Consider the following 14,526-nt stretch of genomic DNA (forward strand, 5'->3'; position numbering starts at 1 on the left):
AAGGCTTTCAAGTATTCTTTGTCTCCCCTTGTGTCGAATCAATAAATTGGGTTTTACTTCCCTCGAAGACTGTTGCGATCCCCTATACTTGTGGGTCATCAGCCTGCGGCGACGAAGCCCAATGGCGATCCGTCAATAACCGCGCAAACAAGCCCCCAGCGTAGGTGCCGGAAGTCGCTACCAGGAATCCATGAGTTCGCAACGAAAAGCATTTCCGCCAGAAAACTTAAGCTCACGTCCTAAAGGACGATTTTGAAAAAATCACAACTTTCATACACGCCTAGGTGAAAAGATCCAGCTCTGCGGTTTTAGTCGGAAAACATACACGATCCAAAAATGATCAAGTAAAGGAGGTAAAAGACTCAAAGAGTGAACCAGATGCTTTATTTCATTGATCATGTATCATAAATATTACAAGGTATGTAATGCGAATTTTGCTAAGTGTGGAAAGGACGTAGCTGTGCTATATTTCAGGGACGGTCTGTTTCATCATATATGTCATCCGGATCCTCTCGCTTGCGTTTCCGGTACCAGTTAGCAGGTCTGTCCTTTAACTCCCGGAAATCGACGAGGTAGTACGATCCGTTGTGGAGCACTTTGCTGATGACAAAGGGTCCTTCCCATGGAGATTGCAGCTTGTGATCTTTCACCTGACGAAGGCGGAGGACTAGATCTCTGGCCATGAATGATCGATGCCGAACTCGACGGCTATGATATCGTCGGAGCTTCTGCTGGTAGATGGTGGAGCGTTGGTCAGCTAAATTCCGAGCTTCTTCGATTAGGTCCATAGAAAGCTATAGAGCCTCGTCAGCAGTTTCTTCATCGTAGGCGGAGACTCGCGGCGAATCATGGATGATTTCGGAGGGGAGCACGGCTTCGGATCCATATACCAGAAAGAACGGAGTAAATCCGGTTGACCTGTTTGGGGTAGTCCTCAGACTCCACAGAACGGAGTCTAACTCATCAGCCCAAGCTCCGGCTGCGCGTCGCAGTGGTTCTTCAAGGCGTGGTTTAATTCCGGATAGTATGAGGCCGTTGGCTCTTTCGACCTACCATTGGATTGTGGGTGAGCCACAGACGCGAGGTCAAGCCGGATCCCTACGTCATGGCAATAATCCTTCAATTCTCCTTGTGCGAAGTTCGTGCCATTGTCTGTGATTATGTTGTGTGGGATGCCGAATCTCGTCACGAGGCTGCAAACAAATTTTAGTGCCGTAGCACCATCGGCTTTTCTCACTGGCTTTGCCTCGATCCATTTGCTGAACTTGTCAACAGCGACCAGGAGGTACTCAAAACCGCCAGGAGATGATTTCTTTAACTTTCCAACCATATCGAGCCCCCAGACCGCAAACGACCAGTTGATAGGGATGGTCTTAAGCTCTTGGGCTGGAGCGTTTGGTTGAGTAGCGTAGTACTGACAACCTCGACAAGTTTTTACCAGTTTATCAGCGTCTTCTTTAGCTGTGAGCCAGTAAAATCCGAGCCGAAAAGCTTTTGCAACGAGGGACCTGGGGGCGGCATGGTGCCCGCAATCCCCTGTGTGGATTTCCCTGAGGATTTCAATGCCGTCTTGATTGGAGACGCATTTGAGAAATACCCCAGTTGCGCTTTGTTTGTAGAGCTGTCCATCAACTATTGTGTAGGATCTTGCTCGCCTTGTGATCTGTCGTGCGAGGACCTCGTCCTCCGGCAACTTTCGATCAATGAGGTAATCCAGGAACGGCTGTGTCCAGGCCGGAATGATAGCCATCACTTCTCTAGCCGGAGATACTGCCATATCCGGATTTTCCGGGTTAGCGCCCTTTACCGAGGGTATCCGTAGGTGCTCCAGGAAAATGCCAGGCGGAATTGGTTTCCTGCTGGATCCGAGCTTAGATAGCATGTCTGCCGCTGTGTTATCATCTCGCCTGACGTACTTGGCTTTGTATCCGAGGAAGCATTTGGCAATCTCGTCAACTTCGTCTCTGTAGGCCGCCATAACGGAGTTTCTGGCGTTCCAGGTTCCGGCTACTTGTTGTGCCACCAGGTCGGAATCTCCGCAGCATATGATGTGCTTGATCCCAATTTCCTTAGCGATGCGCAGACCGTGTAGTAGAGCCTCGTATTCCGCCATGTTATTTGTAGCTTCGAAGTGAATCTTTAGAACGTACTGCATTTCTTCTCCGGTGGGGGACTTCAGGGTGACTCCGGCTCCTGAGCCATGATGCTGCTTGGATCCGTCGAAGTGCATGACCCATGTTTCTGGTTCCGGCTCCATATTTGCATCCGGAGCCTCTGTCCAATCTGCGACGAAATCTACCAAGACCTGGGACTTTACCGCAGTCCTGGCTTTATAATTGATGTCGAAGGCAGATAATTCAATGCCCCATTTTGATGTGCGTCATGTTGCGTCAGCGTTGTTGAGAATCGTCGACAGCGGAGCCTTGCTCACAACTATTACCGGGTGCTCTTGGAAGTAATGTCTCAGCTTCCTGCTGCCTAAGAACACGCCATAGGCTAGCTTCTGAAAGTGAGGATATCTTTGCTTGGATTCCGTCAGTACCTCGCTAATGTAATAGACTGGTCTTTGGACTCCGTATTAGTGACCTTCTTCCTTTCGCTCCACCACGATGACAAGATTGACGACTCTGTTGGTAGCTGCCAGATAAAGGAGCATGGGCTCTGACTCTTCTGGAGCTGCTAGTATAGGTGGGGAGGTGAGTATTTCCTTCAACCCCTGAAGTGATGCGTCTGCTGCGTGTTCCCAGACAAATTTTTCTATTTTCTTCAGCAGCTTGTACAAAGGTAGCGCCTTCTCGCCAAGACGACTAACAAACCTATTGATTGCTGCAACACAGCCAGTTAGTCGTTGCACATCTTTGAGACAAGTTGGCCTTTTGATACACAGGATTTCCTTGATTTTTTCCGGGTTAACTTCAATGCCTCTATGAGAGACGATGAAGCCAAGGAGTTTTCCGGCTGGAACGCCAAAGACGCACTTCAGCGGATTCAACATCATCTTGTACCGACGGAGATTCTCAAAGGTTTCTGTGAGGTCGCTGATCAAGCCGGATCCTTTCCGGGTCATGACCGCAATGTCGTCGACGTAAGCGTGCACGTTCCGGCCAATTTGGTCCTTCAGGCACCGCTGCATCGTATTTCGAACCAAAAGGCATGGTGACGTATCACTAAGTGCCGAACGGGGTGTTGAACGAGGTCGCCTTTTGGTCGGACTTCTTCATCCGGATCTGATGATACCCGGAATATGCGTCAAGAAAACACAGAAGTTCCGCCCCTGCCGTCGAATCAATGACTTGGTCAATGCGCGGCAAGGGGAACGGATCCTTCGGACAATGCTTATTCAAGCCGGAGTAATCGATGCACATTCTTAGTATTTCAGTGTTCTTTTTGGGTACAAGGACGGGGTTTGCGACCCAATCAGTATGGATAACTTCTATTACAAAACCTGCCTCTAGTAACTTTGCTAGTTCCATTCCTATGGCGCGGCGCTTCTTATCTCCAAAGCGTCGCATAGCTTGCTTCACCGGTTTAGCCCCGGATTTATGTTGAGGTAGTGCTCGGCGAGTTCCCTAGGTACTCCGGACATGTCAGAAGGTTGCCATGCGAAGATATCCATGTTAGCGCGGAGGAACTCGACGAGCGCGTCTTCCTATTTGGGGTCCATGTTGGCTCCGACTGAAACCTGCTTGGAGTTGTCGCCTAAGATGAGGTCATGCTTCTTGGTTTCTATCGCGGCCTTGAACGAGGTCTTCTGTTCGGAGATCTGCTTCTTGGTGGTGTGCATCTCTTGCGGATCCACCGCGGCTCTGTAGCCTTGCAGCTCCTCTCCAGATATCATAGACTCTGCGAAGGCGGCTTCGCCTAACACGCATTCGTGAGCCTTCTTGTAGTCTCCGGATACGGTAATCATACCCTTTGGACCCGGAATCTTGAGCTTGTTGTAGATGTAGCACGCTCTTGCGTGAAACTTGTGGTAGGTGGGCCTGCCGAAAATGACGTGGTAGGAGCTCTTGAAGGGCACGACCTCAAACGTGATCATCTCTTCGCGAAAGTTATTGGCATCGCCGAAGGCCACGGGAAGTCTGATGTTGCCCAAGGAATTTTCCTTTTTACGCAGAACCACACCATGAAATTCAGTGGTGCTGTGTTTGAGCTGTTCCTTGGTAAGGTTCATCCGCTCCAGAGTCTCCAGGTACATGATGTTCAAGCTGGCTCCACCGTCCATGAGGCACTTGGAGAAGTCATACCCGTCAATGCGGGGACTCACAACCAAGGCATATCACTCTTTCGGAATGACAGTGGGGTGATCCTTCCTATCAAACGTACACGGAGTTTCCGACCACCTGACATACTGCGGCACAGCTGGAACTGTGGCGTTCAGGATCCGGAGAGCTGATTTGCTTGCACGGACTGTTGGGGTTCCAAGGAAGGTGTGGTACGCGCCCACACTCTTTTTGTCGAAGGGGTTGGGTTTAGCTGCGGATCCGCCTTTGGGATCCGGCGAAGCATCATCCTCATCCATCGCCTCGGAACTGTCTTCCTCTTTGTCCTTGTTCTTGCCCTTGCCTCCTTTGCCGCATGGGCGGTGCTTCCGGGCTCGCTTGTATCCTGCTTCCGGGTCAGATTTGAGATCATTGACCCACTTGCAGTTGCGGTTGGTGTGAGTGGACTTCCCTGTAGCCGAATCCAGATGGGCCAGGCAGGGCATGTCTCTGTACTCTTCGTAAGTTTGGGGAGCGCGGGTTCCGGCAGCGGTGACCTCATCACCACGCTGCTGGCCCCTTCCAGCTCCGCCTCCGCGGCCACGGCCTCTTCCACCTCCTTAGCCTCCGCGCTGGAAAGCCATGGCGATCAAGTCGGATCCGCCACTTCTTTCGTCATCAGGGGGATTTTTCCGCTTGGTGCCGCTGCTGCTGCCGTTATCACGGTTCTTCTTTTGCTGATGCAGGGGAATCGCTGTAGCTGCTAGATCTCTGCCTGCGTCGTCATCGGCGGCAGTATGATCGCTGGCGATGGTGATCATGTCATCCAAAGTCAGTTTGTTTGCATTGACCAAGCAAGTTAGCTTGTGCCGCAGCAGTCCTCCTCTCTGCAACCCACCAATAAGGGCGTGCATTGTTGTGCGGTTATCAACGTTCTCGCACTCGTTCCTGGTTTGCAACCATCGGGTGAGGAAGCTCCTTGATGTTTCACCATTCTTCTGGATACATGCCTGTAGGTCGCTTGTCGTGGCAGGTCTCTTGTAGGTGCCCCTGAAGTGCTTCTCGAAGGCGTTCTTCAGGTCAAACCAGCAAAAGATGGAGTTCTTCTCGAGGTCACTGAGCCAGATCCGGGCTGGACCTACAAGGTACAACTGGAGCATGCGGCAGGCGATGTTAGGGTTTCCACCGGCGAAGGTTACTGCATTGTAGTAATCCTCTATCCAGGTGTCCGGCCTTTCGGTGCCATCATAATGCTTCAGGTTTCCGGGTAGCTTGAGATTCATCCTTGGCTTTGGTTCCTCTCGAATCATCCTGCCAAAGCACTTTGGGCCGATGTAGTCAGTTCTGTACTTGTTGAGGCATTCCCGTGCATCGCGCGGGCCGCCGTCAGGGGTTCTTGAGCGAGAGCGAGATCTTCGGCCTCCGCCTCCGCCTCCACCTCCTCCACTTGGTGGTGGTGAGGGAGACTTGCGAGGGGGCCTGTAAGATTTTTTTTGCTTCCACTCTCGGACTCCCGGCGATCTTCCCGTGGCTCGCTCCGGCAACGGTGGCTACCTTCACCTTGGTGATAGTCTCCTCCGTCGTTCCGGCTTCGGCGGGGCTCCGGCTCACGTTCCGACTCCTCCTGGGCTCAGGTTCGCGATCATTGTTCCGGCTCCTTCTGGGCTCAGGCTCAGGATCGTTGTTCTGGTTCCGGCGGGGTTCCGGCATACGCTCTCTGTTTCCGGTCCTCGGCGGCATATTGTCGCGGATATTGATTCCATCGGCCCCATGGGGCCTGGTGTTTCCGGCTGGACTACGACGGCAAGGAGGTGGGGGACGCGGGTACCCGTTAGGCGGAGGTGACGGGTTCCGGTACTTGTTCCTACCAGCGTACATTGCATCATTTCCCTTCCTTGGATCTGACGGAGGCGTCTTTCAGGGTACGGGGATCGGATTTGGGTGTTCCCTGGTTTTTCTTCTGCGCTCCGTGGATCCGGTGCATGATTCATCATCGGGATGGCGATTGGCGTGGGCGTCCTTCTGCGCGGTAGACACACAGTGATCCGGGTTGGATTCCAACCTGCGCGAAGTGTGTGCCTTGCTCTGCTGCTTCATTGCTGAGGCAACGAGCGTGCGAATGTAGTCGATATCAATCTCCTTGTCCTTCTTTTTCAAGACCTCCGCAACCTTTTTCATGTTATCCTTTGGAGTCGTGAATGGCTGTTGCTCGGTTGGAGTTGCGAAGGTGATCTTGCGGGGAGCTACAGCTTCTCGCTTGAGTCTATCGTTCTCCTGTTGAGTCTCGTTGATCTTGTCCTCCCAGTGCTTCCGGAGTTGCTTGACTTTTGACAGTGACTCGTCGACCTGGCGTTCTCGCTGGAGGAAATTTTCCACGAAGTGCGCGGCTTCTTTCCTTTCATCCAGCATTGCTGTTGCGGTGGTGGCGAATTTCTTGGCTGTTGCCAGCATCTCCTGCCTCTTGGCCTCTAGAGCCTCTGGATCTGCAGCTTCCTCAGGAGTTATGGGTTTGTTGAGGATCTCCGAGTGTGCGATTGCGTCCATGCCTGCCTGCTCAACCAGTTCTTCTGGGGACAGGACTTCCTTATGCGGTCGTTCCCGCGATAGCGGAGATCCTGCATAGGATGGCTGTGGGTCGGAAGTGGTGTGCTCATCTGCCGATTCCTACTGATCCAGCGCCGCTAAGGTTGCGAGAACCTGCTTAGGCTGGGCGGAATCTACTTCGATTTGGTCACCGCCTCCGAGTTCTTTCAACTTGCGATCGTACTCTTCAGTGTCCATGGAGGAGGTATCGTCGGAAGTTGGGCTTAAGTTGCCCAAGTTCGATTCTTCACCCGGGGCGTCGCTTTCTCCGACAGCCTCCTGCTGATCCGGAGCGTCGCCGTTTTCCGGTGCCTCAACCTGCATGGGGCCAGCTCCGGCTTCTTGAGGGGCGGATCCTGCGGTATGGGCTATGAAGTGCACGAAGTGACACCTTTGCTTCTCTAACACCTGGGAGACCCAGGCGGATCTGCATTGGTCTTCCACCTTTATTTCCTGCTCAGGGGCGGATAGGGTGGGTTTTGATTTTTCCAGATCTAAGGCGGAATCTTCCTTAGGAAGTTCATGCGACTCAGATCGGATCTTCGCGACTGCGTCCTGCTCAGCGGCAGTCGCGTCGGCGTTACTTACCAGTGCGTTCCCGTCGGAATCGACGGTCTCGCCGATGAAGAGGTGTATCCCACCGATCGGGATGATGGAGAGCTTGACAGGGTTTGTCTTAGCCGGAATCCAGCACTCGTCCTCAGGGACGATCGGAAAGTTTCCGGCGTATTTGACGCGCCCCACGGCAATGGTGTCGCCGATGCCTCCGAAGGTAGAACCCTCCCGATTCCGGCCTCCAGACGCCGTTGGCCCCACGGTGGGCGCCAACTGTCGTTGCCTATTCGACGGTACTCCAGAGGAGGGATCCTCATGGAGGGGAGAAGAAGTAGGGGCCATTGGGCGGAGAGTCCTCGGCACGGTGGTACGCGATTTACCCAGCTTCGGACCACCTGCACGATGGCAAGGCCTACTGCTGCTTGTCTGGAATTATCTGGGCGCTTTCGCATTGTTACAGTGAGTTGTGGTTGTGCCTCTAGGGCTCCCGGGATCCGGCTTATATAGGCGCACGGATCTAGGGTTTACATGGAGAGTCCTAGCCGGATTACAGGTTGCATAACTACGGTACAATGTCTTGCCGTGTACGTCAAGGATCCGCCTTCCATCTACGTCGTACTAGATCCGGGTTCCTTTTGGGCCTCCACGGATCCGGCTTCCTCCGAAGGTCGGTTAGGATCCGGCTTCCTGATCCTGGGCTGGACTTCATCCTTCATGATCAACAGCAACTGGGCCGCCTGATGGGCCACATGCCACATCACCGTCTGTGGGCCACCCGGGCTTGCCGGATCCAGGCACTATCGATGGTACACCCATGAAGTATACCCACAACACCGCCACTTGGCTGGGACCGTCGTAATCGGCGTATTGTCGAGCATATCGTCGTCTATTTTGATTATTGTCCCTGTTACGGTCTTCGTCGGGTGACCTGTTTCGTTTGTTATGCATGACATCTTCTCCATCTGCCCAGCGATTTGCTATATCCATAAGATCAGCGATTGTTCTTGGGTTGGTCCGACCCAAATCCTCGATTAGGTCTTTCCTTTGGATCCCTCCGACAAATGCATCGAGCGCCCTTTCGTCGGATACATTCTCCGCGGAATTCTTGATGATGTTCCACCGCTGGATGTACGCTCTCATTGACTCGCCAAACTTTTGTTTGCACGCCCTTAGCTGCTCAATGGATGCAGGTTTCTTGCATGTGGAACGAAATTTTTTCACGAACAAGTCCTCGAAGGTTTCCCAACTGTCGATGGATCCCATTGGCAATTTCTTGATCCAGGATCTTGCGGCTCCGCTAAGATGGACTTGGACGCTTTGCATGGCCGTTGCCCTGGTTCCGCCCAACACCTTCACTGTTTCCAGGTAGTTAATCAACCAATCCTCGGGATCTTGCAGCTTGAAGCCAGATGAAACTTTCGTCCTGCGAACTCGTCGAGTAAAGCAGGGAAGTCCGCACATATTTTCTTCCGCAACTTCTGGCGAATGTCGCCTAGATCTGTTCTCCCTTTGCTCTGTCCACCCGATCTTGTGCCTCTGTATTTCTCGCCGCGTCTGTCCGTGGAGGATCTCGCGTCGCAGTGGTAGGTCGCGGGCTGTTTCACCTTGGAGCACTTTCGGGTTGTGGTGTGCTTGGACTCGCGAATGCTGCTCCCATGGCTCCTACTCCTGCCATGGCCATCTGGTACCGTGGCTCTCTCGGGTCTCCTGCTGGAGGTCGTGATGCTAATATAAAGGCTTGAGTCGCCATGCACCCAGCTTCCGGCGTTTTGGGGATGATATTCCATCTTGGATCAATCGACATAAATTACATGTCGAGATTTTGGATCAACTGCTCTCTTTCTTGCTCAGGTAGATGCGCTAGGCGAGATCTTCCTCTGTTACGTGCTACTCTGTGGTTGGATTCCGAAGTTCCTGAATGTCGGCTAAGCTCTGCCATTCTTCGGCTTGACGCGGAAGCTGCGGCTCTCCTCTTTTCAAGCTCGGCTCTCTGTTTTTCGAGTTCTCGTCCAGCACGGGCGAGTTTATATTGGTACGCTTGCAACTCTTCAGCTGTGGCAGTGGTAGTCATCGGCTCTGTGCCATCCATGGCTTTTGCCGCTCTGTCCCAAGCTTCTTGCGGAAGTTGCACCATCTGGCGCGTTGTAGACCCGACGTACTTGGTGCCTAAACCTCGCATAAGGTCAACGAGATCGATGTATGGATTTCCCAAATCGTCGAAAGCCTCTGACGTCTCCGCCTCTGATCGACTTGTCTCTCCGATTACATATACTTGATGATATTTTGGAGTTTGGTTTTCGTTGAGGTTCATGACACCGTCGCGTAGATCGGCGAGGACCTCCCGAACAGCAGTAGATTTGGCGATGAAGCCGAAGATGTCGACGCTGTCTGAGTCGCTGCTTATATTGGAGTCTGCAGACGACCCGAAGGACATGCTGCAGAAGATCTTGATGAGTTTTCCGCTTGAAGCGTGCCCGGTGAAGCTTGACGGCGAGATCTCTTCTTCGCCTGACTTGAACGATGATGACGATCCCGAGAAGTCGGAATCGACCGCGAGCGATCCCGAAGAATCCGGTATCGCGAGACGGTGTGATCCCTCTTTTCCAACGCGGAAGTGGAACCTCCCGAACGTCATCTCCATAGGCTCCTCCATACACGCATATGCCTCCACACGGGAGGGCGGGTGAGGAACAAAATCGACTAGACCAGTTTCGATCTGTTTACCTCTGTCCATCGCGTTGCTAGCCACCGAATATGTTGCCGAAGATGTTGATGATGCCATCGAGATCGTCTCCTTGTCGCCTCTAATTCCCACATACGGCGCCAATTGACAAGGGATTAACTTGTCAATGCCTACAAGTTGTAGACTTGGGTTTTCGTGGAAGTAGAGGGCAAGTAGATCTCGAAGGTTTCAGCCGAAAAGGTACTCGACTGCTAAAAAACTAGGGTTTGTTGACAATGAGATTGATCCTTTCTTTGTCCCTCGACTCCCCCTTATATAGGAGGCGGAGCCAAGGGTTTCGTATTACACAAGGTACAATCGCTGGGAGACTCTTTGAGTTCGACCCGTACTAATACAAATCTCCTTATTCCTACATATCTCTGCTTGCCATAATCGACTCTTTGCTGGGCTTCCGAACTTCACAGTCTTCGGGTTATGGGCCTTCAGTGAAACCCCGGGTACTATCTTCGGCAGGCCCATCCGGGATGCCTATGTCAGCGGGTTAGGAGGTTGCGTTCCAGTACTGTCGGGTACGTTTGCCCTTGCCCTATGTTCGACTCATAAAACTTCTGGAGATCAAGAAACTGTTGGCGGTCCCTGAGCAGATGACTTGACTTCTTGGTGTTATCCTTCGGGTCGATGTATGCACCTATATATAACAGTGAGCATTCAGCTGCTCAACAAATGGTAGTTCCGGTACCCGCAGTGGTCGATCCGTGTAATTGCCCCGACTTCCTCCGGATTCACTGCGGTTGCTATCCCGATGATCATCGCGGCTGTCACTACGCCGATCATCGTACCGGTCATCTCGTCGATCGGTGTAGCCTGCCGCAATGATGTTGGTGTCGCCGAAAGTTTCGCATCCACGATCTCTCCTCTTTTTAGGATGGTCGCGTCGATGACCCGAATCATGCTACTGATCATCCTTTTCGTCGTCACTGCGCGGACATGGCTTGGTCTTCTACATCAGCCCAACTATTGGCGATTTCCATGAGTTTGGTGATGGTCTTTGGCTTCTTACGACCGAGTTCTTCTATGTAGGATTCCCGTCAAATGCCGTCACTAAAAGCGTCGATTGCCCTGTCGACGGAGACATCTTCGGCAGCGTTCAGAAGCTTAGTGAAGCGCCCGATGTATGTACCATCGACTCCTTTGGCTTTTGGTGGCATTGGCGTAACTCTTCGATTCCAACGGGTCTCTTGTATGTGGCTTGGAAATTTTTGACGAAAGCATCGACCAAGTCTTCCTAGGATCTAATGGATCCCTTCGGCAGGCCTCCCAACCATGCATGTGCTGAATCTTTCAGGTACAGCTGTAGACATTGCATCGCCGCCACTTGATTTCCCTTGTGCAAGATCACAGTTTGTAAATAGTCATCTAACCACGACCTCGGCTCCTGCTGACCGTCGTATTTAGCAGCATCGGTAGGCGTTGGCTTGAATCTCTTCGGTAGCATTGCCTCCCAAATCGTGTGGCTCATATAATCGTCACCACGGAGCTCCCCATCGTGCTCTTGGGTTTCTTCGGAGTCGTCGCTGTCGAAGCCAACACGTGCAGCACGTTGGCGGCGAGCTTTGTCAATTTTACTCTGTGTGATATCGTCATGGGCGTCTTTTGATGATCAGCGATGCTTAGACCCATTACCATGGTGTGTACTTTTCTCCTTACTAGGGGTGAGCTTGTCTCCGAGGATTGCAAGACTTTCCAGAGGGCCCCGATAAGCTGGTGCCATTGGGTTGTCAGCTGCTGGCTGATTATTGATCAGATAGGCCGCAAGGTTGGCTGTCGCCCCTTCGATAGTTTTGGGCATAAGAATGCCTATTGAATCCATTGCCATGAAAGAATTGGAGAGGTTTGATGTAATCTCCCTTGCGTCTGCTTCTGAGAGACGAGGGATACGCGGTCGACACCTCCCTGGTCCTTGATTGCTCTAGAGGCGCTCCCAAGAGAGGGTAGCCCCCTTTGTCGCTCGCTTGAAAGACCAGCTGCCTGCCGGCGTCGATCAAGGTCAGCTTGCTCATTTGCTAATCGAACTCGATTCTTCTCCAGAATAACATGATATGCATTGAGGGTGCCTGCCGATACTTCGATGAGGAGCCGAGTGTTATTGGCTACAGCGTTGTGAGCAGCTTCATACTCTTCCCCGGTGATGGTATATGTGCTGTCGGCATTGCTGCCGCAAGCTTTGGCGTCTCATCGCCTCTCGCGATTGACGCGCGAGGTGTGCTTGCCGTCGGAGATCTCGACTCCCGTATGAGGGTTGATGATGGTGTAGATTTGGTGAGCCGCTCGTGTTGCGGATACAGGGGTGATGTTGTCGATACTTTCTTCATAGGAGGAGTACTTGGCGTTGCAGACGAACGGTGAATCATCCGAGCCAAGTCTGTGCCTGGTGTCGCAGTTGAGGCAGTAGTACGATGTTAGATCCGATGACCCGGAATCATCAGATCTGACAGACATGGTGGACATGGTACGATGCGACGATGACGATGAAGACGCCGGAGTCGATACCGAAGACGCATCCGATAGATCAAATGCGATTGGTGACGAAGTAGTAGACGTAGATGTCGATGATGTCACGATTTTTGCCGCGCCAGGAATGATCAGGCCTGGGAGAAAAAGAATGCCCCCAGAGTCAACGCGGAAGTGGACGCTCTCGAACGTCATGTCCATCCCGTCGCACAGGCCCGAGAAGGTCGGACGCGACGCGTCGGTGCGCGTAGTGAACTCGAAGGACCCGAAACGAATCGAGTTCCTCGAGTTTGGCGATGATGAAGCCGATGGTGGCGGTGATGCCGGCAGAGTTGTAGCCGACGCGATCGGAGCAGCCGATGAAGTGCCTTGTACCCGCAGTCTTCCCAAAGACGACGCCAATTGACGAGGGAAGTTCTCGGCAATTCCCACCATGAGGGGCTTAGGGTTGACTGAATCCTGCAGGCTAGCAGGGATACCAAACAAACGGGGAGAGAGATTACCCAGGTTCGGGGCCCTCGATGAGGTAAAACCCTTACTTCCTGCTTGTCTGATCTTGATTATCGAGTAAAATAGGTTACAATGGGGTAGCCGATATACTACGATGGTCGACTCGCTGGGAGACAAGGATTCTAGGGTTTGTGAGCTAAGTTGCGGTGGTTCTGCGTATTGTTGTTCTGTTGTTCGGCAGGCCCTCTCCTGGCCTTTATATAGCAGGCCAGCTCCCGAGAGTCCTGTCCGAACTCGACTAGGTTACATTGAGATCTAATCTAATCTTTCCTTTATTGACTCCTTCTTGCCTTGCTGATACGTCTCCGACGTATCGATAATTTCTTATGTTCCATGCCACATTATTGATGATATCTACATGTTTTGTACACATTATATGTCATTATTATGCGTTTTCCGGAACTAACCTATTGACGAGATGCTGAAGGGCCAGTTCATGTTTTCTGCTGTTTTTGGTTTCGAAATCCTAGTAAGGAAATATTCTCGGAATCGGACGAAATCAACGCCCAGCATCCTATTTTTCCACGAAGCTTCAGAACACCCGAGAGCCACCAGAGGGGAGCCCTGGTGGGCCCAGATGATAGGGCGGCGCGGCCAGGGCCTGGGCCGCGCCCCCCTATTGTGTCACCGCCTCGTCGCCCCTCCGACTCCGCCTCTTCGCCTATTTAAAGGTCCCTGACCTAAAACCTCGATACGAAAAAGCCACGGTACGAGAAACCTTCCGGAGCCGCCGCCATCGCGAAGCCAAGATCCGGGGGACAGGAGTCTCCGTTCCGGCACGCCGCCGGGACGGGGAAGTGCCCCGGAAGGCTCCTCCATCAACACCACCGCCATCTTCATCAACGCTGCTTGTCTCCCATGAGGAGGGAGTAGTTCTCCATCGAGGCTCGGGGCTGTACCGGTAGCTATGTGGTTCATCTCTCTCCTATGTACTTCAATACAATAATCTCATGAGCTGCCTTACATGATTGAGATTCATATGATGATGCTTGTAATCTAGATGTCATTATGCTAGTCAAGTGGGTTTTACTTATGTGATCTCCGGAGACTCCTTGTCCCACGTGTGTAAAGGTGACGAGTGTGTGCACCGTGTGGGTCTCTTAGGCTATATTTCACGAATACTTATTCACTGTTATGAATGGCATAGTGAAGTGCTTATTTATATCTCTTTATGATTGCAATGTGTTTTGTATCACAATTTATCCGTGTGCTACTCTAGTGATGTTATTAAAGTAGTTTATTCCTCCCGCACGGTGTAATGGTGACGAGTGTGTGCATCCGTGTTAGTACTTGGCGTAGGCTATGATTATGATCTCTTGTAGATTATGAAGTTAACTATTGCTATGATGGTATTGATGTGATCTATTCCTCCTACATAGTGTGAAGGTGACGGTGTGCATGCTATGTTAGTACTTGGTTTAGTTGTGTTGATCTGTCATGCACTCTAAGGTTATTTAAATATGAACATTGAATATTGTGGAG

Source organism: Lolium rigidum, chromosome 4 (genome assembly GCF_022539505.1).
Source record: "Lolium rigidum isolate FL_2022 chromosome 4, APGP_CSIRO_Lrig_0.1, whole genome shotgun sequence".
Lineage (NCBI taxonomy): Eukaryota > Viridiplantae > Streptophyta > Magnoliopsida > Poales > Poaceae > Lolium > Lolium rigidum.